General features: G+C 36.5%; 1 pseudogene; it reads left to right on the top strand.

Annotated features, from left to right (window-relative positions):
* Positions 1–16,658: 16,658 nt before the first annotated feature.
* LOC149231110 (phototropic-responsive NPH3 family protein NPY4-like) lies at positions 16,659–21,529 on the top strand (annotated as a pseudogene).
* The last annotated feature ends 659 nt before the right edge of the window (positions 21,530–22,188 follow it).

A 22,188-nucleotide genomic window follows, 5' to 3' on the forward strand; every position in this document is an offset into this window, starting at 1 on the left:
ATTGCCAATCTCTGCCCTACTTACTGATCTAGTTGCAGATTTGTTTGCTCTAATAAGAGAAGGATCTCTCGGCCCTTTTCCAGTTTTATATTTTCCCCTTGAGAGATGGACACGTAGTTTTGTTATGTCACAAAGTGGAAGTTGAGAAATGTCTCCCTTCCCCATCATGTTTAAAATATCTATCCATTCATCTCTAATGGCTTTCAATAGAAGGGCTTTCAAGGTTTCCTTGTCTAAATTACTCATTTTTTCTCTCTTTAAGTTGTATTGAAATCTTTGAAGTAAATCCTCCAAGTTTTCATCTTCTTTTTGCATCATCTTGAATCCCTCATCCTCATGATTGGTGGGCATACAATAATCTAGGTATCTATCCAAAAATGTTTGTTTCATATCATTCCAAGTCCTAATAGATTGAATGACTAATCCCATGAACCATTTCAAAGTAGCTCCTTTCAATGTTGAAGGAAACAGTTTGAGTTTTTGAGAGTCTTCCATATAGTCATAGGTTCGGCACAAGACTTCAAATTCAAATAGAAATGTTTCAAGATCCTCACTTCGCAACCCATAAAAGTTTGGGAGGAAAAATGGTGAAATGTTTTTCATTGTTGTATGAGCTTCCTCATCGGCTATAGGGAATCCAAATGAGTTATCTCCTTCCATATTTCCCCCATTGTTACCTCTACCTCCTCCTTTATTTCCTCTTCCTCTACCTCTACCCCCTCCTCCAAATCCATCTACTACTTCCTCTGTCATGATAGTTTCCTCAAAGTCTCTGGTTCTTCTATTAATGGCAAACGAGAGAGAGTTTCATCCTTTCCCTCTTCTTCAGGTGATTCTACTTCTTTGATTACAATATGTTCCCCTGTAGAACTGAAGAAAGGTTCTTCTCCAAGATCAGATTTAGTAGATAGTGTGGGAGAATCTCCTAATTCAGTTGCTGCCCTTGAATTCCAGGAATCCCAAGGCTGGGAGTGTGAGTCGGAGATGGAGGTGTATCTTGTCTATGCCTTGAAGTAGCTGGAGTTGTGAAAATTGAACTTTTGGCCCTAGCTATAAACCTTCCCCTAGAATCTCTTACTCTATGCATGTCATTTTTTATATTTTTTTATTATTTTTAAGTCGGGCTAATAATTCTCTTTCTGATCTTCCAGGTCACACTAGGTGCAAGAAGAGAGAATAATGAAGAAATTATTGAACTAATAACTCTCTTTTCTGATCCTCCAGATCACACCAGGTGCAAGAGGAGAGCATACTTCAAGAAGTTATCAATTTTTCCCTTCTCTTTTTTTTTTTTTTTTTTGTAAGAGATCGGCTACCTAGTTACACATCCCCGCCAATGGTGCAAAAATGTTTAGTGAATTTAGTATGTCCTAAATTGCTACATTAATTATCAATCCGGGAGTCGTAAACTGATGAAGTGTGGCGCACTATATGTGCAAGACAACCTCTTTCTTACTTTTTATTGTTTTCAATTTTATTTTGTTTTTGAGGGTTTTATCTTGGTTTGTCTCCTAATGCGAATGGAAATCCTATTCCTAAGTTTTAAGAATAATTTAGAAGGAAAGTATGGATATAGATTTTAAGGCAATTATGTCCTTTATGATGACTTCCAGAGCTTAACACTTCAGAGGATCTCAAAACATACTAGTGATGAAATTATTACTTGAACAAGAATGTAAATGTGTAGCTATTCAAATCAAACAAATGATAAACTACTAATCATGAAATCACTATCTCTACTGCTCATCTAAATACAGAAATAAAAGTTAAGCTATTGCACTCAAACAAATCAAAAACTGCAAACTAATAAAAGTAAAACCAATTCACTTCACTTATAGTCTGATAGATCGCCAAGTAGCTTTTCAGGGTTAAGCCATGGCTCTAGAGATAATGTCAATAACATGAGGAATTGATATTTAAATTACCAACTTGCAAATGAAAATAAAATCAAGTCACTTCACTTATAGTCCGATAGCTCGCCAAGTAGCTTTTCGGGGTTAAGCCATGGCTTTGGAGATAACGTCAATAACATGAAGACCCTGATATATAATTGCAGAAATGAAAGTAAAATCAAATCACCTCACCCATAATCCGATAGCTTCCCAAGTAACTTTTCAGGGTTAATCCATGGCTCTGGAGATAACGTCAAATGACATGAAGAATTTGATATCTAAACTAACTATCAACAACAAATGAATAAGATTGAAATCAAAGCATAACTGAAATTGAAAGCTAAGAAAAACAAAGTCAGCAGAGAGACCAATCTCATGTCACTATTTATTTTAAAAATTGTATGAAAATGCCTGAGCCTAGCCTATCCTGAAACACACTAATCAGTGTTAGCAAAAATATACAATGCTTGGAAAATCATGTACAGGAATGAAACATTAACGCCAAACCTAAAATATGAAATATACACAGGTGAACAAACTATGAAATATCTACAATGGAAATAAGACAACAACATATACAAACTTTACAGAAATAAAGAAACGAAACCTTAGCCCGTAGGGGCCCTCTGCACGGCCTTGGTTAACATGCCGTCAGTTTGAAATTACGCTCACATAGTCATATAAAACAGAGTCTTGTTATATTTTAAAACAGAGGAAGGATCCTCTTGTTACAACAGTAGGACCAATGTCACAGCATAGTACATGAACTAACAGCAAGACTACATAAAAAAAAACTAGCTACATGCGTTTGCAAACGCATTATTTATAAAGGAAATTACATAACTATTTTTCCTATGGAACACCTTTAGAAGAGGACACGTAAAAAGACAGCACCTGTGAGCTTAGCGTGTTGGTTGCCATGATCATTCAATCTACCAAAAGGTGGCTGTTGGATTTGTGTCGTGGAGGCAGTTTACAACTGTCAAAATGGATCCATGGATCTAGGAACGGTCTCGGATCCTTCACGTGTTCAAAACAGAGACCTGTTTGCCATAGAACTCCTCGTTTGACCACCATTTGACAAAGGCTTTCCTCTACGAATCTGGCTAAACCAATAGGACCTGGTCCATGTCCAGATCATTTCTGAACTGCCCACGTGCCTTGTTTTTCTTTCTGACACCTGTAACCTAGAGATCAACAAAAGCAGCTCCGAAATCTCAAGTCAGCTGCAGAAAGTGGCTGCATTCCACAATTGATGAGAAAAATCTAATTCAAATAGAAAACACAAAAATATAGTTAGAAAACCACTTAAATGCACTTTCAGAATCAATATGTAATGATCTTTGATAGCTTATGAGGCACTGGTGAGGGGAAAAGGTCTAGGAAAGTGTGTAGAAGAGATGTAGCTTCAGGGCTCAACAAAAGGACTTCCCATTCCTATGGTAATAAATGACAAACTGACGACTCAAGATGATTATATTAACAGGCTAAATAGGCTAGCCAGAAGCCAAGCTAGTACCTCAAGGGTGAAATCTCTGTCCACTGGGAAGGTACTATATGACAGTCTTGAAAATTTATTTTAAATAGAGCATGGGGTAAAACACCTGTTTACCAGTAGACCAAATTTTGCTAATTATATAGAAGCTGACAAGGTATACAGGAAAATGATAAGGATAAAATTACCTGACAGTGAATGGTGGACAAATCTAACTGATTTACTATAAAGTTACTACAGTGAATCTATATAGTAAAACATTGCTGCCAGGTGAAATAGGTAAGATAGAGTCAAAGCAGAATAGGTAAAAAGTATTAGTAGGTAGAATATAGAAAGTGATTCCAGCAGACAACTGCAAAGCAACTGAAAGTGCCAAATTCGAGTTACAACAGCCAACACAGTCACAATAAAAGGGATAACAAGAAGACAGTTCTCCATCTGTCTCTATATTCGTGTTGAAGATATTTTTGTTTCCTAAAATAATTCTCATATTGTTATGAGACATTTTTGTAACATATTTTGTATAAATACTTCATTATTCAAAGTATTTTGGGTGGATTAAAATTTATTTTTGTAGACATTTTATTTTTGAGCCAAGGAGCTATTGTACTCAAGACTGCACTAGTTTTGTTGGATATGAAATAAAGCTGAGGACATTTCACTGTATTCTTGTGCACAGTTGGAAAAAATAAGCATTATTTCTTCATGTTTAAATATTGTTTTCTCTTCATGTTATGAATATTCATATGTGTCTCTTATAAGACCTGTAAAGTAAACAAGGAATAATATCTCAAAATTAGCTTAAATGCTCTTTATTTTAACTGTTTGTTTTCTATATGTTTTCTACTAAACTATCTTGGTCTGGGAATTCTTGATTACTCCCTTAATTACATAGTTTAATCCCCCTTTGGTCCATAGTAAAGGATTCTTCACTACCCTTTGCTACTGATCATCCTTCCTTTCTTCATCTTAATCCTGGTTAGGGATCCTTCATTTCCCTTTGCCCTGGTTAGGACTACTTCATCCATTTGAACCTGCATATTTTCTTTTTGTTGTGCTAGCCTTCCCAGTGGACACTTACCTTAGTGATAAATCAGATCTAGTTAAACCCTTCTTGATTGACTCCATAGCCCAATGGATTGAATACATGCTTTGCCCATCTATTTTCTTAATTCCACCACCCAATCAAAACAAAACATGTTAAGCACTAATAACTAGCCTGAAATATACCCAAAACAAAGTTAAATCATAAAGAGAGAGCCCTCTTTGGACTTAGGTTGGGTAGAACTTGAGTCTAAAAGATTAGGCTTGTGGTTACCTCAGACTCTTCCTTCTTTGATAACTTCTAGGGAAAAATCTGAGTGATAATATAGTGGCGACTATACTGGGGACTCAAACTCCCAGTCTTAATAAACCTTTGAGAAATTCAAATTTTTATTTTTAAGCATCTTAAAGAGTTTATTAGAAGTTATTTCAAAATTTCATAAAAGAAAAGAAGTAGAAAAAGCTCGAAATCTGGCTTCAGGGAGAACTCACTATACCAGGGCCAATCCTAATCCAAATCCTCCCCCTGTATTTGACAATCCCAACCTTATTCCGAGAATAATTAGAAGACAAGAAAGTTCAGTAAGCCTAAGACCTTTATTCAGATCTAATTCATGACCTATTGAGTGGTTGTTCCTAGAAGACCTCTCTTTTGACGAGTATTTTGATAATTCCCTATTTAGAACTAAGTTTGAAAGTGAACTTGAGGACATAGTTCTAGATTTAGAATTCACAACTGAACTTGAAGTCCAAAGAGCAAACTTTTCAATTGATCAGTACCTTCTAAATTCCCCTCAGTCATCCCTGACTTCTAATAGAATCCCTGAACTTTCTGAAACTACTTCGAATTCTTTTAGCTCACCATCATTTCCCCACATTTCTGAAGATCATCCCTCATCTCCATTCATACGTTCACTCCCCCATCAGCCTATCACTACCCTTCAAATATCCATTACCCCTACTACCCCAACTCCCCTTGTTGTCGTGAATCCCCCTATTACCTCAACTCCTGTTCTCAGTCCTGTCCAACTTAGATCTATGGCACTCAAATATGCCCCTCTTAACATGCCTGCACCTCAGGGTATCTTACCAACTGATTATCATAGTAAAATTACATTATTTGATGGCACTGGAACTTACACTGCACAACGACACACAAAGAAAATGACAGATTGTTTTCAACTGCATGAAATTGACATAGGAGATGTCCAAATGAGAATTTTGGCCCAAACTCTAGCTGAAGAAGTGAGAACATGGTTCAAATCTTTGCCTCCTAATAGTATAGATAGTTTAGAACTTTTTTACCAACAATTTTTACATAGGTGGGAGAAGAAAAAGAACCCTCTTCAAATTCTTTCTGAATATGAAAACCTTAAGAGGGGACCAAACAAAACCGTTCAGCACTATTGCACTAGGTTTAACAATGTATATATTGCAATACCACTTGACCTTAGACCTCCACCTGGCTTAGCCTTGATTAAGTTTCCAGACAGATTTGACACAGATATGACTTTTCAGCTTAGAGAAAGGAATCCCCCTACACTAGAAGATATGTAGAGTGTTGCAATTAGCGTAGAAGCTAATCTGCTATCTAAAAGAGCTAGCGTTAGAAATGAGAGAAGAACACCCTTGAAAGATGAGACTTCACCCTTAGATTAAAAAATGGATGCTTTAGCTAAAGGAATGGAAATGTTGATGAACAGAATAGAAGTCATTGAAACAAAACCTCATTGGGATAGCCAACAGGCACCTCCAGTAAGGAATCCAAACTTTAGGAAGAACCAGAACCAAAACACTGGTAAGAATGGGCCTGATCAGAACCTTAGACGACCTTTCCAAGAGAATTATGTTGAAACCTCCCATAAAGAAGACCCTGAGCTAGACACCCAAATCAACTTAACGGGGTTAGATGAAGAAGAAACTATTTTTCTAACTCAGGATGACCAAGAACTATACATGCTTCAACAGTTACAGACCCAAACTGGAGAATCTTTCGATTACAAGCAAGGGCATAACTTTGCTATTTTTGAAGTGCGTAAACAGTACAATTTCAGAACCAAAAAGAACACTGGTGTTCCAAACCAAAACCAAAAAGCAATAACTAATCAGCCTAAGAAAGTAAAAGCTACAAAACAGAATCCTCGAGTTACAAAAACCTTGCAAATCCTTTCTAGACCAAGTCAAAATCCTCCCAGTGCTATCATTGAAGATGTAATCAAGGACCAACCTTCTAAGGATCAACCTTCCACTTCACTTCCCCTCAAGGAAACAGTGGAACAATCTCCAGAAATTGCATTAAAAAATCCAATTAAAAAGACTCTAAATAATGAAAAAGAATAACAAACCACTCAAAACCCAGGTGCTAATATTTCAAATGTTCAAACAGACAAATCCCCTCTTCCTTTCAATTTGGGAGCAGAGGTGGCCAAACTTAAAATCTCAGTTCCTTTAACAGAACTAGTTAAACATGAAACTTACAGATCTCAAATAAGCAAATCTTTAAACTTCGTTGAAAATGAAGACTTTGTTAACATATTTGATGATCAACCTGAGTTAATTTTCAGACCTGATGTTAATGGGAAACCAGTGGAAGGAGGGATACCACCCTTCTACATTAGCCATAACATCCATGATAAAACCCTACACAATGCCATGCTAGACTCTGGGGCTTCACACAAACTTATGCCTAAATCTATTATCAAGAAGCTAAACTTGAATATCACCAGACCCTACAAAGACCTCTTTTCATTTGATTCAAGCCAAGTTAAGTGCCTAGGACTTATAAAAGACCTGCGTGTTTCCCTAGTCCAGTACCCTGCCAAAACTATTCTAATGGACATATTTGTTGCTAATATACCACCTAAGTATGGTATGCTGTTGTTTAGATCTTGGGGTACCAAACTCCAGGGATCTCTGCAACTTGACATGTCGTATGCTACCATTTCAGTCTTTGGACATCATAAGAAACTGTATAGATAAAATCCGATGAACTATGTAGTGAGTACACAGGATAGGCCTCAAAGCTTTCCTATATATTCAATCCATTCTAATATTGATTCTTTCATTCTTTATAATGCTGAATCTAACCAAGAAAATACTTCAGATAGCACTATAGCAGAACCAAAAGAAATTACAGTAACAGAAGACAATCAAAGTGTCCAAATTCATGAATTTTGGATAATAAATATGACCTAGATACTATAGTCAAAAAATATTTGATTCTCCTAGATAGCGAAAATTATGAGCATGAAATCCTTTGGCATCTTGAATTTGATGGGTCAGTAAACAAACTAGGTGCAGGAGCAGGAGTATGGATTTACAACTTAGAAAATGATCATTCAGAGGGTCATGCCTACATATTGAACTTTAAATGTACAAACAATATGGGAGAATATGAAGCACTCTTGTTAGGTCTGAAATTGGTCAAAATGTTAGGAGCCATAAGAGTCTCTATTATGGGAGATTCTAAGCTGGTAATAAAATAAATTAACACTGTTTATATGAGAGAGATCCTAGATTAGGATTTTACAGAGGAATAGTTGTAGAAATACTAAATACTTTTTTAGAAACCAAGCTTGTTGTTATTCCAAGAAAACACAATATGCAAGCTCACAGTCTAGCGATGTTTGCTAGTACTTGCAAGTTGCCTTTTTAGCCCAACCATCAGTACACTGCTGAGGTTAGGCATAGACCTACTATTCCTGACAACTTAAAGAACTGGCAAGTGTTCGATAATGATTAGAAAATTAACAATTTTCTAACTTTAGATGAGGAATTCGTAAATAGTAACATAGACACAGACATGACATTAGATTTTGATTACACTAATGAAGTAGAAATTAACAAAGTAGAAGATGAAAATATAGATAATTTCTATCCCACAAAGTTTACAAAATCTGATATTCAAAACCTAAAACAAATGGAAAATGATGAAGCAATTGATGAAGAATCTGAAGTCATCAATCTGAAAGATAATTTTTTGCCCAAAGGATTAACTCCTTTGGAGGACTTATTCGATTCAAACAATGTTCCTAAAAAGCCTAAAATGGAACCCTTGAAATCAGACATTGAAGAATGTAACATAGGCTCTGAAGAAGATCCCAAAATGATAAAACTTTCAAAATATTTGCCTCCCAATGAAAAAGTGAAATACATAGAACTACTAAAGGAATTCCAAGATGTTTTTGCCTGGAATTATGAGGACCTTAAGTCCTATGATACTAGCATAATACAACACACCATCCCATTAAAAGAAAATCAAAAGCCTTTTAGACAGAAGCTTAGAAGGATTAACCCCATTCTATTGCCTTCCATTGAAAAAGAGATCAAAAGAATGTATGAAGCCAAGATTATTGCACCAATTAGATTCTGAGATTGGGTTTCTAATTTGGTACCTACAAGAAAGAAAACTGGCGAAATTAGACTATGTGTTGACCTTAGGAATTTGAATAAAGTTTCACTAAAGGATAACTACCCCCTCCCTAAAATGGACCACATATTGCAGAGGGTAGTAGGTTCCACCAGAATCTCATAGCTAGATGGGTTCTCTGATTATAACCAAATCCTAGTCCACCTAGATGATCAGGCAAAGACTACATTCACTACACCATGGGGCACTTTCATGTATGTGAAAATTCCTTTTGGGTTAAAAAACACAAGGGCCACCTTTCAAAGAGCAATGGACATAGCCATTGTAAAAGAAATCCATGACTTCCTGGTAATATACCTAGATGATATCACAGTATTCTCTAAATCATATCAAAAACACCTCGATCATCTTGGGCAAGTTTTTACCAAGTGTAGGAAGTATGAAATTTCCCTGAACCCTAAAAAATATTTATTTGGACTAGAAGAGGGAAAACTGCTAGGCCACATAATCTCGAAAGATGGTATTTGGATTGACCCAACTAGAATTGAAGCCATTTTGCAAATACCACATCCTAGGAACATCAGAGAACTACAAGCATTTTTAGGTAAAATAAACTTTTTGAGAAGATTTATCTCTAACTTAGCTAAACTAATTAGATTACTAAACAACATGTTAAAGAAAGATTCGACTATTAAATGGACTCTAGAGGCTAAAAATTCATTTGAAGATATAAAGCTAGCCTTAACACAAACACCAATCCTCATCAATCCAATGTTTGATAGGGATTTTATCATTTTTTCTTTCACCTCAGAACATACAATTGTTGCAGTCCTACTGCAGAAGAATGATCAGGGTTTTGAACAACCAATAGCTTTCTTCAGTAAAGCCCTCAGAGATGCACCTTTAAAGTATAATATAATGGAAAAGCAAGCTCTTGCTCTTGTTAAAGCTATTAAAGATTTCAGAGTTTATATATTATACTCTCGTACAGTAGCTTATGTTCCCAATGCTGTAGTCAAAGAGATTCTAACACAGGATGGACCAGATGGAAAGAGAGGGAAGTGGATAGCTACCATATTAGAGTATGATTTATAAATTAAACCTACAAAATTGGTTAAGTGCCAAGGTTTATCCAACCTTACGTCTGAATCAAACTGTAAAGCCCTAGACATAAATTTCATTGCAGAATTGGATAACAAAGAGGCGATGGAGACTCCATAGATCAGCCAGGCCTTTATAGACTCACCATGGTATGCTGATATAATATATGTTCTACAAAATCTTCAAGCTCCTCCTAAGTTGTCCAAAACTAAAAGTAGGTTCTTAAAAATGAAATCTTTGAAGTTTTGCATAATCGACAATGTTTTATTTTGGAAAAATCATGAAGGCATCCTTCTTAATTGTTTGTTAAAGGAAGAATTTGACAAAATATTGCAAGAATTTTATGCAGGTGACTGTGGGGAACATCATTACTGGAAGACCACAGCTGATAAAATCTTAAGAGCTAGTTTTTACTAGCCCACTCTATTTTCTGATGTGAAAAAATTTGTAACTTCATGCCACAAATGTCAGATTTTCGAAGGAAAAAGAAAACTATTTCCATTACCTTTGAAACTTATATCTACCAAAACACCATTTCAATAGTGCGGCCTTGACTTCATTGGTGAAATCCATCCCCCCTCCTCTACCGAACATAGATGGATCTTGACTACCACAGACTACTTTACAAAATGGAGCGAAGCCACACGCTCGAGACAAGCTACTGATACTATCATAATAGGTTTCCTTGAGGCCAACATCCTATCCAGATTTGGTTGCCCTACCAAGATCATCACAGACAATGCAGCAGCCTTTAAATCAAAGAGGATGATTGATTTCTGCAATAAATATCACATAACCCTGGGTCACTCCACTACCTACTATCCCCAAGGAAATGGACTAGCAGAGTCTTCCAACAAAAGCCTAGTGAATATCATCAAAAAATTGTTGGAAGATAACAAGAAAACCTAGAATAAGAAGCTAGTAAATGCCTTGTGGGTAGATAGGCTGACCACTAAGAAGTCCATTGGTACCAGTCCTTACTAGCTAGTCTATGGAATGTAGGTTGTCTTCCCATCTTGATTGGGAACACCAATAGTGAAACTACTTCAAGAAGCACAAGTTGAGCCAAATGACATTCAAAGGAGGATCAACTAGACAATACATTTGCAGTAGACCAGGGAAGAAGTCTATATCCGATCCCAAATTGTGCAGGAGAAAATCAAAAAGGATTTTGACAAAAGAACCAAGGTAGAAGATTTCTATCTAGGAGATAAAGTTTTGAAATGGGACTCAAGAAGGGAAGAAAAAGGTAAACATGGGAAGTTTGACTTCTTGTGGAAAGGCCCTTACATTATTTATGCTTTCAGAGGTAACAATGCTTATTTTCTCAAAGAATTGGATGGTGCAGAAGTAGAAGGAGGACCAGTTAATGGTCAAATGCTAAAGCACTATATAGATCCCAGTCACTAATTCCACTAATTACTTGTACATATTATATCCTTTACAAAAGTTTAGTGTGGATTGGATGGTAAAATTTTGGAGTTGAAGCTTGAAGAGAAGGCCTTAAGCTTCAAAAGTTTCACTATCATAAATATCAATAAGGCAAAAAGGTAAAAAGGGAAAGTTGTAGAGTAAAATCACAGCAATTCAGAAGGCCATTGATCTACTAGTCCTTGACATTTCACCAGGAAATGCCATCCCCAAGTGGAGACACTGTTATGTTCCTATACCAATAGGATTCATAATTTTTGAATGGTTGAGGTCAGATCTGTAATATGCACATACCTTTGCTTTCTACAAATGTTTTCCATATTCAAAACATCAAAAAAATTAAAAATGTAAATAGGGTATGTCCCAAAAGAAAAATCAAAGGACAAAAAAAATTAAAAAAGGTCAAAAAAGATGAAAAATGAACCCCAAGAAAAAAGAAAAACACCATGAAAGTGTGCAAGTCCAAATGCCACTACCATTTACTTTTTATGCATAATAATGATTGTGCGAAAATTGTTATTCATGCCACAATCCATGGTAATCAAACAGTTTAATCTTGGTTGTTCCATGCTTTGAATTTCATGCTTAGAGATAAAGAATAAAATCTGACCAAACAATGTAATCTTGGAAGATGATTAGATTAGGTAGGGTGAATAAAAGGAGCTTAACTATTTAATCTGAGCCCTTGGATGTAATAAGGATAGAATTAGATAGATTTCCATTGTAAAAGAAAAGAAAAAGTTTTGATAAGGGTTTGCTAGCTTAAGTGCATCCTCATAAAGAGTAGAAAAAATGGTAGGATGAGAAGATGGGTAAGTAGTTGAATGGTTGCAGAATTGTGATGATTGATTAGATAAAATCATATCACTTACCTTCATCACAAAATTTCTAAAGTATGAATGATAATTGAGCATTTACACAGAGTCAAGTGATTAATTTCCCCATTCATTTTACCCCTAATTTTACTAATTTCCCATAAGCAAAGTCAAAAGTGCCTAAAACCTTAGGTTAAAGGGGCTCAGAGCATTTCTCTGACTTTTGGAGGGACCAGACACTCGACCCAATAACTTATAGGTCCTAAGTACTAAAATCCCTCTCACAAACATTCACCCCCTTCAATTCATTCATTTTCCCCTTAAAAATCCCTTTTCCTAAGGTAAAACCATCATTTGCCTTGGGAAAGTAATCACCCCCATGTAAAACCCTTTTTTTTCACAAAAACCCATGAATGCGCATTTAACCTATGTTATAATGTTTAATGTGAAAAGCAAATAAACTCTATATACATTATACTTAGCGCATTTCATTTTCCGCTCTCATTCCATATTTACTTCTAACATTATTTATTAATTCCCAAAAAATCAACCCTTTCCCATATGTCTTATTAAAAATCCCATATGTTAATATCCTGCCCCAAGGTTTGAAACATAAGCCTTACTAATAAACGAATTAAAGGGACTAATGAAGTAAATCAGTGACTAATTAATAACCATGACCCACCACCGTATCAAGAAATTAATTAATCAATCAGTGATTAATTAATAATCTTTCCCCGCCAATCAAATCACTCCTAACATCATTAAGCCTCCCTAAATCGCAATTAATTAATCCTTCCATTCATTAAAACCCCGTCGGGCCCCTCTATTAAACATCACATTAAATCATCGCCTCATCACCGTGGGATCTAACCCCTTCAGATCCAACAGTCGACACTCATATTGGGCAGCCTCGAAGGTTGACCTTTACCTACCTGATGTGAGTGGTTTCACTGTTCACCCTACCGCTATGTGGTGCTCGATGAATGGCATGGGGCGGCCTTCCCCCAAAACCACTCTATCCCAAAAAGTGATGTGATGGATTCCGCTTACCACCTCCCGCTACGCGACAAAATGTCACATCCCTTGTTGGCACCAACTGTCCTTTTTCCAATGTACCCACCAAAGTCATTGACTTTACGAATAAAACCAAAAAACTTATAGTTTTTTTGTTTTATCATGTAAAAAGAACATTTTGACCTCCATGCAAGCACAGAGTACATGGCAACCATCAACCTGCTACCAATCGCCAATTTACTGAACTTGCTGAAACTCTTGACCACTTTTTAGTCGCGTGCGCTTCTAGCAGATAGTGCACAGTTGCCATTAGTCCATCCAAAAGCTGAAACCAGGTATTTATCCCAATTCACTGAGAAACCCTATTTTGTTGCACAACCTCGACTAAATTTCTTCCAATTTCTAAGTAATTTAGTAAGAAAAATTTCTTGGTGACTCCAAAAACACCTGAATTAGGCCAGTTTTTCCCAAAATTCACTAAAAACCCTTTACCCCTGTCCTTGAATCCACAAGAACCAAGGATGTCGGCCCCAATTGCATTGAATATCATGCCCATTACTATTCCTCATAGGGATTTAGATCATCTCCCACTAGCTGATAAAGATTTCCAGATTAAAGATACCTCTGTCTCAGAATCCCCTTTGAAACTATTCTGCAGGTACAAAGACAAGTACCTAAACCATAGAGACAATATAGGGATTTGGGAATCATGAATACCCAGATACCAATTCCCCAGAGTTCACATCTTCCTAGAGATTGTACATTACTGCCACACGAACTATGATCCCAATCAAAGAGCAGTGAGAACCCCTGACCAGTCTATATTATTTACTATCACTGCTGAGTCCATAAATGAAATGCTGCAATTACAACCAAGCCAAAGCCTGACTCCTCTTTATATTGGGGATTTTATAAATAGATACCCAACACTCACCTCAATCAAACTTGCTCGGTTATACCAAACCTTCATCAAGGAAGAACAATACACTCTAAAGGACTCTCCTCCTTAGTTGTGGACTATATTCTCTGGCATTGGCCAAGACATCATTGACATGATATCCAATGTGTTAGGTTATACTACAAGTGAATTTGTTGATGAAATCATTATAGCCTTTATGTCCATCTCATGTCCTAGGAAACCACCAGCCATCATGTTTGACTATGCTAAGTTCATTGCTAATAAAATGCATGATCAATTCATGAGGTTAGAAAATGAAAGAGTATTTAAATATTCTTCAGTTCTATATCATTTGTTCTTGTATTATCAAGCTGATAAATTTCCAATCACCCTCGAAAAGCTTAATACCAGAGGCAACCCCAAATCAGTGGTCTTCTAGACTTCATTGATCCACTAATTTGACTCTCAATATTCTTATACCGATTTCATAGATATATATGTGTACCCAGTAACAACTATGCTATTAGGAAGCCCTCCTCCCAGAATCAGTGCAGACATCAGGAGGGTCCTTCAGTTATCAAAATAGTATAGAGTGGGGGATTGGTACTTGTACCAAAACCACACTAAAATCAGAATCTATGGATGTGAGATGGCTCCCTACAAACTGCCCAGATACCTCCCTATGAGATTGTTTGCCCTGGAGTGCTACAGACAAATGATCAATTCAGATGAGGTTCATTTTATGAAAGCCAAGAAGAAAGCTCAGCTTAGGATAAAAGATAAGTTTGGTCCTTTCATATGTAACAGTAGGGGAGAAGGAAAGGAAGCAGAGGAAATCCTCCAAAGGTTGAGACTGAAACAAAGTTTCATCTGGAATTATGACCCCTTAGAGTTCATTTGCGATAGGAGGCAAAATAATAAATTATCTCCTTATATCCACCATAGAATCCCTCGAATTGAACAATATGCAAATCAGTTTGAATGGGTTGAAAACACTTTGCTAGGCCGAAATAGCACATAAACTATTGTCAACAATGTATTGATTGATTTAGATAGAAAACTTGATGAGGATTCATTTGTACAGCTGTCAGGAGAAACTAAATCTCAAAGACAATCATAGGGACACAGTGAGAAAACAACAGAAGAAGGACCATCAGAGCAACTAGATGCATCAAAGCACTCAGAGGGAATAGAGCAGCCATAGGAATCTGAACAGCCTGAGATTTCAGAAGAACTTGCTCAACTAGAGAAAATCATGGACAATCCTCCCATTTTGCAAACTCCTCTAAATGCGGAGAGGAATCTAAAAAGAGATAGTAGACCTATTTCCCAGACCTATGTCAAGAGGCAAATATTGAACCCATTTTCAGAACAAGAGTTTACCGAGGAGACATTAGGAACTGTAGGAGCAGAAGGAAGGCATACCACTCCTTCACGAGGTACACAAGAACCTTCCACCTCACAGACTCAAATGCTAGAAAGGCAATAGAGTGTGGAAGTATCCTCCTTCATAGCTCCTACTGGTCAGAGCCAAGATATCAAAGAAAAATACAAATAAATCAAGGTAAGAAATGAAAGATTAAAGGTCAAAAGTTAAGCACACTACCTGAAAATGGCTCCAACAAATCAAACAAGGCCAATGTTAGCCTTTGACATAAAGGAAGGTAAAATCCAAATGAGTTTTTTGAAACCAACTATACGACAATCCAGATCAATGTCAGATTATCTGAAAACAAATTTTGAAGTATTGGCAAAGGATATCCATCCTACTGACCAAATTGAGTTAGATAAGCAGACTGGTGAAATGGTTTACTCCACCTTGACTAGCAAGGCAATTGTAGCCCACCAGCTCTAGAATTCGCTAAATAATATATCAGCACAATTCCAATTGGAGAAGGCCTCTTCACAGGCCAAAGACACCATAATAAAGTCCTTAGAGGACTTGGTCATAGAGCTGGGACATGATCCCAAAGATGTGAAAGCTGTGGAAAAGCTTATCAAGAAGAAAAACGATGATATAGCTGCACTGAAGAAGCAGCTCAAAATTCCTCCTCTACATCATCCTCAGACAGCTGAAGTGTTGGAAACACAGAAGGAGGAAGAGCTTATGGACTTAGTCCTTAAGCTCAATGAGCAATTAAAAGAGACAAAAAAGGAGCTAGATAACTTGATACAGTCTAAGCAGAGTGAGTTTCCCACCACTCCTCAGACTATAATTCCTACAGTCTCCACTAGAGTACCCTACACATTGGTTGTTGCCTTAGCACCCACACTTCCACTAGCTACAGCTTTGCCAGTAACAGGTACATCAGTAGGCACAGGGGCATCTACAAGCACAGTTACTTCCACAGAACAAACAACTGAATTGGTAAGAGCCATGGAGGAAATGAGCATTCAGGCCACTAAACTTAAGAAACTCAGAGAAAAAGTGTCAAATCTGGAAATTGACTATAAACTTGCCTAGATACAGAAAAAGGAAGAAGTTCAGAAGAGCCAAATAATGGTAGAAAGAATAAAAGTCCTTGAAAAGGACTTGACATTGCAAGAGCCACTGGGAGACATGAAAGAAATTCTTTGGGCCAACATCATTGATTCCATGAATGAGGTTTGGCCTTCTATTCAAGTTATTTTTGAACAGACTGAAATAGTAAAAGTGGCTACAGAAGCAGTCCACAAGATAAGAGAAGAAATTGGAGATAAACCTGAAGAAGCCAACCAATTGATCACATTTTTGAATAGCAGAAACAGATACCAGCTGGATGAACTAGAAATAGAGGATAGAATGAAAACCACCATAGAAATCAAGAAGGTTCTCACCAAAAGGAAATTAATGCTCAATCTAGAGAAAAGATGTCAAAGCATTCAAGCAGACATTGACAATTTTATGACAAAGTATGGCATTTTGAGAGACAAAGGACTTCTGAGTCCTATGGTAATAAATGACAAGCTAATGACTCAAGATGATTATATTGACAGGCTAAACAAGTTCGCCAGAAGCCAAGCTAGTACTTTAGGAGTGAAATCTCTGCCCACTGGAAAGGTACTATATGACAGTCTTGAAAATTTGTTTTACATAGCGCATGAGGTAAAACACCTGATTACCATTAGACACAATTTCGCTAAGTATACAGAAGCTGACGATGTATACAGGAAAATGATAAGGATAAAATTACCTGACAATGAATAGTGGACAAATCTAACTAATTTATTATAGAGTTACTACAGTAAATCTATATAGTAAAACATTGCTACCAGGTGAAACAGGTAAGACAGAGTCAAAGTAGAACAGGTAAAGAGTATCAATAGGTAGAAGATAGAAAGTGATTCCAACACACAACTGCAAAGCAATTGAAAGAGCCAAATCCGAGTTACAACAGCAAGCATAGTCACAATAAAAGGGATAGCAAGAAGACAGTTCTCCATCTGTCTCTATATTCATGTTGAAGATATTTTTTGTTTCCTAGAATAATTCTCATATTGTTATGAAATATTTTTGTAACATATTTTGTATAAATACTTCATTATTCGAAGTATTTTGGGTGGATTAAAATATATTTTTGTAGACATTTTATTTTTGAGCCAAGGAGCTATTGTACTCAATACTGGACTGGTTTTGTTGGATATGAAATAAAGCTGAGGACATTTCATTGGATTCTTGTGCACAATTGGAACAAATAAGTATTATTTCTTCGTGTTTAAATATTGTTTTCTCTTCATGTTATGAATATTCATATGTGTCTCTTATAAAATCTGTAAAGTAAACAAGCAATAATATCTCAGAATTAGCTTAAATGCTCTCTGTTTTAACTGTTTTCATTTCCCTTTGCTACTGATCATCCTTCCTTTCTTCATCTTAATCCTGGTTGAGGATTCTTCATTACCCTTTGCCCTGGTTAGGACTACTTCATCCATTTGAACCTGTAGATTTGCTTTTTGCTGTGCTAGCCTGCCGAGTGGACACTTACCTTAGTGATAAATCATATCCAATTAAACCCTTCTTGATTGACTCCATAGCCCAATGGCCTGAATACTTGCTCTGCCCATCTGTTTTCTTAATTCCACCACCCAATCAAAATAAAACACCTTGAGCACTAATATCTAGTCTAAAATCTACCCAAAACGTAGTTAAATCATAAAGAGAGAGCCCTCTCTAGACTTAGGTTGGCTAGAACATGAGTCTAAAATATTAGGTTTGCGGTTACCTCAGACTCTTCCTTATTTGATAACTTCTAGGGAAAACTCTGAGTGATAACAGGAACAACAATTGTTCATCAGATTTCTCCTTTACATAAATTAACTCAAATTGTAACTTTATGATATCTAATGCAGTCCAATTAACTCATTAACAATATGAAATACTAAGATATTATTAAGTACTTTTCTAGAGATTATATCTCTCAAAGTTTTATAAACTATAATTAAAGGTCTTGTGAAATAAATATTTAACTGAAGAAACAAGGGGAAGACACATACCAATTCCATGGCCCAACAACAAGACTGGGCATTGTCTCCCAGAACTGCGTAGAGGACAGCTGAAGACCCGTGACAAGCAGCCTCTGCACAATTCCTGGAGCCAAGGCATAGCCTTCAGTTTTGGGAATGCACAGTGCATGCTAGGAAAAGCAAGATTTGAGCCAAGGCAGCCTAGATCTGCCCAAGGGAATCTTGAAAACTACTAGATCTAAATGCATGAGCGAAGGATGGTGTAGATAGGAGTGAATGATCACTCATGCAATAAAAGACAATGTAGGAATGAGTCAAATGGATGAACAACGAAGCTGGTGGAGAGGGTCACTATAATGGTGCCTGTTAGTGCAAAAATAGTGTTATACATGTGACACTTAAGAAAGACAATGCAAAAATTGAAACAACATTTCTACAAGTTAAAAAAAACCAAAACGTTATCGGTCATTTAATACAACATCCAAAACAACACTCACACAAGCCAAGGAACTAAAACTGACAGAGAAAGCAACAAAAGACTTGAAAAACAAAACTTACTTGAAAAAGCTACGTCAACTGTGCCGAAGGTTCCTAGATGCCTTAGGAATGTCAGTGCTCCAAGATCAAATGTGTAGAATGAAATATAGGGCATCGTTTAAATAGATTTGGTATATTTATTGTTTATGATGTGCATGCCACAAATCTAGGAAAATGTGACACTTGCGAGGAAGTTTCTAAAATCAAATTGCATGTAACTCCCAGCACTAAAAATAGATCCCTATTTTTTAGGGAAGCTTTTTTTTTCTTTTTTCTTTTTCAGGAAAGGACTGCCATACATGCATGGGAATATTCCGTAGCTGTTGAGGGAACCCAACAACTTTTCCCCACATGCATCGGGCAACAGTTGAAGGTATGCTTCTGCACAATTCCTGGGTTGAGTGACTTTGGATGCCTCCCATGCTCTATGGAATGTTCTGTGCAACTTCTCTGAGCAATTTTGTCTCTCATACTGCTCTCTGCTTTTTGGAGAGCAGGGTTTATTTCTAGGTTGCTCTCTGCAATTCCTGAGAGCAAGGCCAATTGACCTCTAGGATTTTGCAGTTCGCCAAGACAACACAAGAACTAGATGTGAACCAAGTCACAGGGTTAGATTGTTGTTGGTCAGCAAAATAGGTTAGCGAACACAATCTGCAAGGTGAAGGATAAACTTGAATGAAACACAAGTACCTGAGCAGTGCAAGACATGCTGCTAAGATTTTAAGGAGGGAGGCTCCAAAACAAAGCGAAGGCAAAATTTTGGAGGGTGGTTATAGTCGCTACAATAGGAAACAAAACTTGCTGCCAGACTTTGTTAATTTCATTGTTATTGCCTATGAGTTTATGCATTTATTATGTGTTATTATTATTTTACTAGGTTGACAATACTTGAGGTTGCTGACTATTTTCCTTGACTCTGAGGGGCTCTATTTGAGCCATGGGAAACAAGCCCATAAAAACAAAATTTGTAAAACTCGCCATTGTTTGAGGGGAGGGAGAAGGGAACTATAAAGAAAACATTGCCTATCTTTTTTTTATTTCTCCGTCCTGACCAACATTTTCTTTGCATTCACATCTCCACCCATCTTGTTTTGACAGAGTTTCCAACACCCAAGTTCATGTTTGATCTCAAAATCCTAAATTCCTCAGTGTTCTAGGGGTCTACAGTTTGAACTTTGAAGGGGTGTAATGACATGATAATATCCGGTGATTTTTGAGTCCTGTCTCTTGAAGCACATCATTGGTTGAAGAAAGTACATGGTATATACTTTAGAATAAAGATTATATAGTTGGGATCCAAGCCATATGTATTTCACACAGATGGAAATATCAAGTATGTGGAAACAGAGATGCCAAGCAACATTATTATAAATGTGGGCAATACAAAATTCTTTTTTCAGAAGTTTCTCCTTTGGTGTAAGTGTCATTTTTTACAGAGTCTAGTAGCAAGAGTTTTTGAAGCACAGAATGATGGAGTTGATCTTCCTGATTTTCTAGGAGGGACTCATGCCTTTGAGCTATGTGCCAAATTCTGCTATAGAATTGTTCTTACATTCAATGCCTAAAATGTTGTTGCAATTCATTTTGTTGTAGAATATCTTGGGATGAAACAAGCTATGGAAAAATGAAATCTAGTTTATAAGATTGAGGTGTTTTTCATCTTGAGTTTATTTCGAAGCTGGAAATATTCCATTATTGGATTGCAGGCTGCCAAATAATTCTTACCTTGGTCAGAAGACCTCAAGGTTGTAGGAAGATGTATTGACTCAATTTCTTCTAAAACTTCAATTGATCCTTCCAAGGTTGATTGTTCCTTCACTTACACAAGAGTGAAGTTAGTAAACGGCCAACCATGTGTAGGAAATAGTAATAGTCCTCCATGGAATGGAATACAAAATTCAAAATATCACTATGTTCCAAAGGATTGGTGGATTGAAGACATTTGTAAACTGGATATTGATTTGTATGAGCCAGTAATAGTTGTTATTAAATCCAAGGGAAGAATGTCACATAAGGTAATAGGTGAGGCCCTGAAGGTTTACACTCTTCATTGATTACCTATAACTTAAAAGATCGTGACCACATAGGAACTTTAAAAAAATAAAATGGGTCAATTTCAAATGATGTGGAGACAACATAAAAACATAGACATCTTGTGTAAACTATTGTGAGCTTCTTACCACCAGAAAAAGGATTAACTTCCTGCAACTTTTTGCTAAAGCTATTGAAGGATTTTACCATACTAGGAGAAGAAACTTCATCTGAAATGGAACTTGCAAGGAGGATAGGAATCTAGTTAGAAGAAGCTTCACTTAATGACTTATTGATTCCATCTTCATCAAACACAAATGATTCTCTGTATGATTTAGATCTTGTGCAATGCATATTATATTGATGCAAGATAAGAGTCCTCGAAGGAGTCCAGAAAGGAAAAAGTTTACTTACGAGAGGCAAAGAACAAGATCTACTGAAACTTTAGTGTGTTGAAAATCCATATTTTGAATTCTTCATAATCATGTAGTTCATACCATCAGAAATGAAAGGGCTTTCTCATTTCGGCTGATTGGGGTCTCATGTGATTGATTTATTTAACTATAGTCAATTTTACACATGCATTCTTTTGAATGTAACATCTATCCACCAAATGCAAGCTGATATTTTTTACATATAGATTCATTGCTCATATTTCCTTGGAGTGATGATGGGTATTCTTATCATTTTTGTTGGTTTCAAGTCAAGACTTGGCATGTGAAAGTCTAGTGGTTCTATGCAACACAATTACATATTGGTCCACAACTCCCATGACCAGATAATTTTCAGAATCTAAAATGTTGTTGCTAAAAAACAGATACATGTCTATCTCTTCCAAGTAGCAGCAAAAGATAGCTTTCAATATTATTGGTAGCTATTAAGTAGAAAGAAGACCTTTGTTTTTTTCAATCATTAATTTGGATAACCATTATATGATCATTAATTTGGGAATTTCCTTGGTATTGATGTTAAAGTAGGAGGTAAGCAGGAGACTTCTCAGAATGAAAGGGGAGGATCAATGTTTTTACATCAATTGCAAAGGGTGAGATTGATGGCATTATTGTCATTGATGGAAGAAGAGTAGCAAGGTAGCATCAAGGAAAGGAGTAGTAGCA

The sequence above is a fragment of the Pinus tabuliformis genome, chromosome J, assembly GCF_031772625.1.
Source record: "Pinus tabuliformis cultivar Carrire ecotype Pingquan chromosome J, CPIR1, whole genome shotgun sequence".
In the NCBI taxonomy this organism is placed as follows: Eukaryota; Viridiplantae; Streptophyta; class Pinopsida; order Pinales; family Pinaceae; genus Pinus; species Pinus tabuliformis.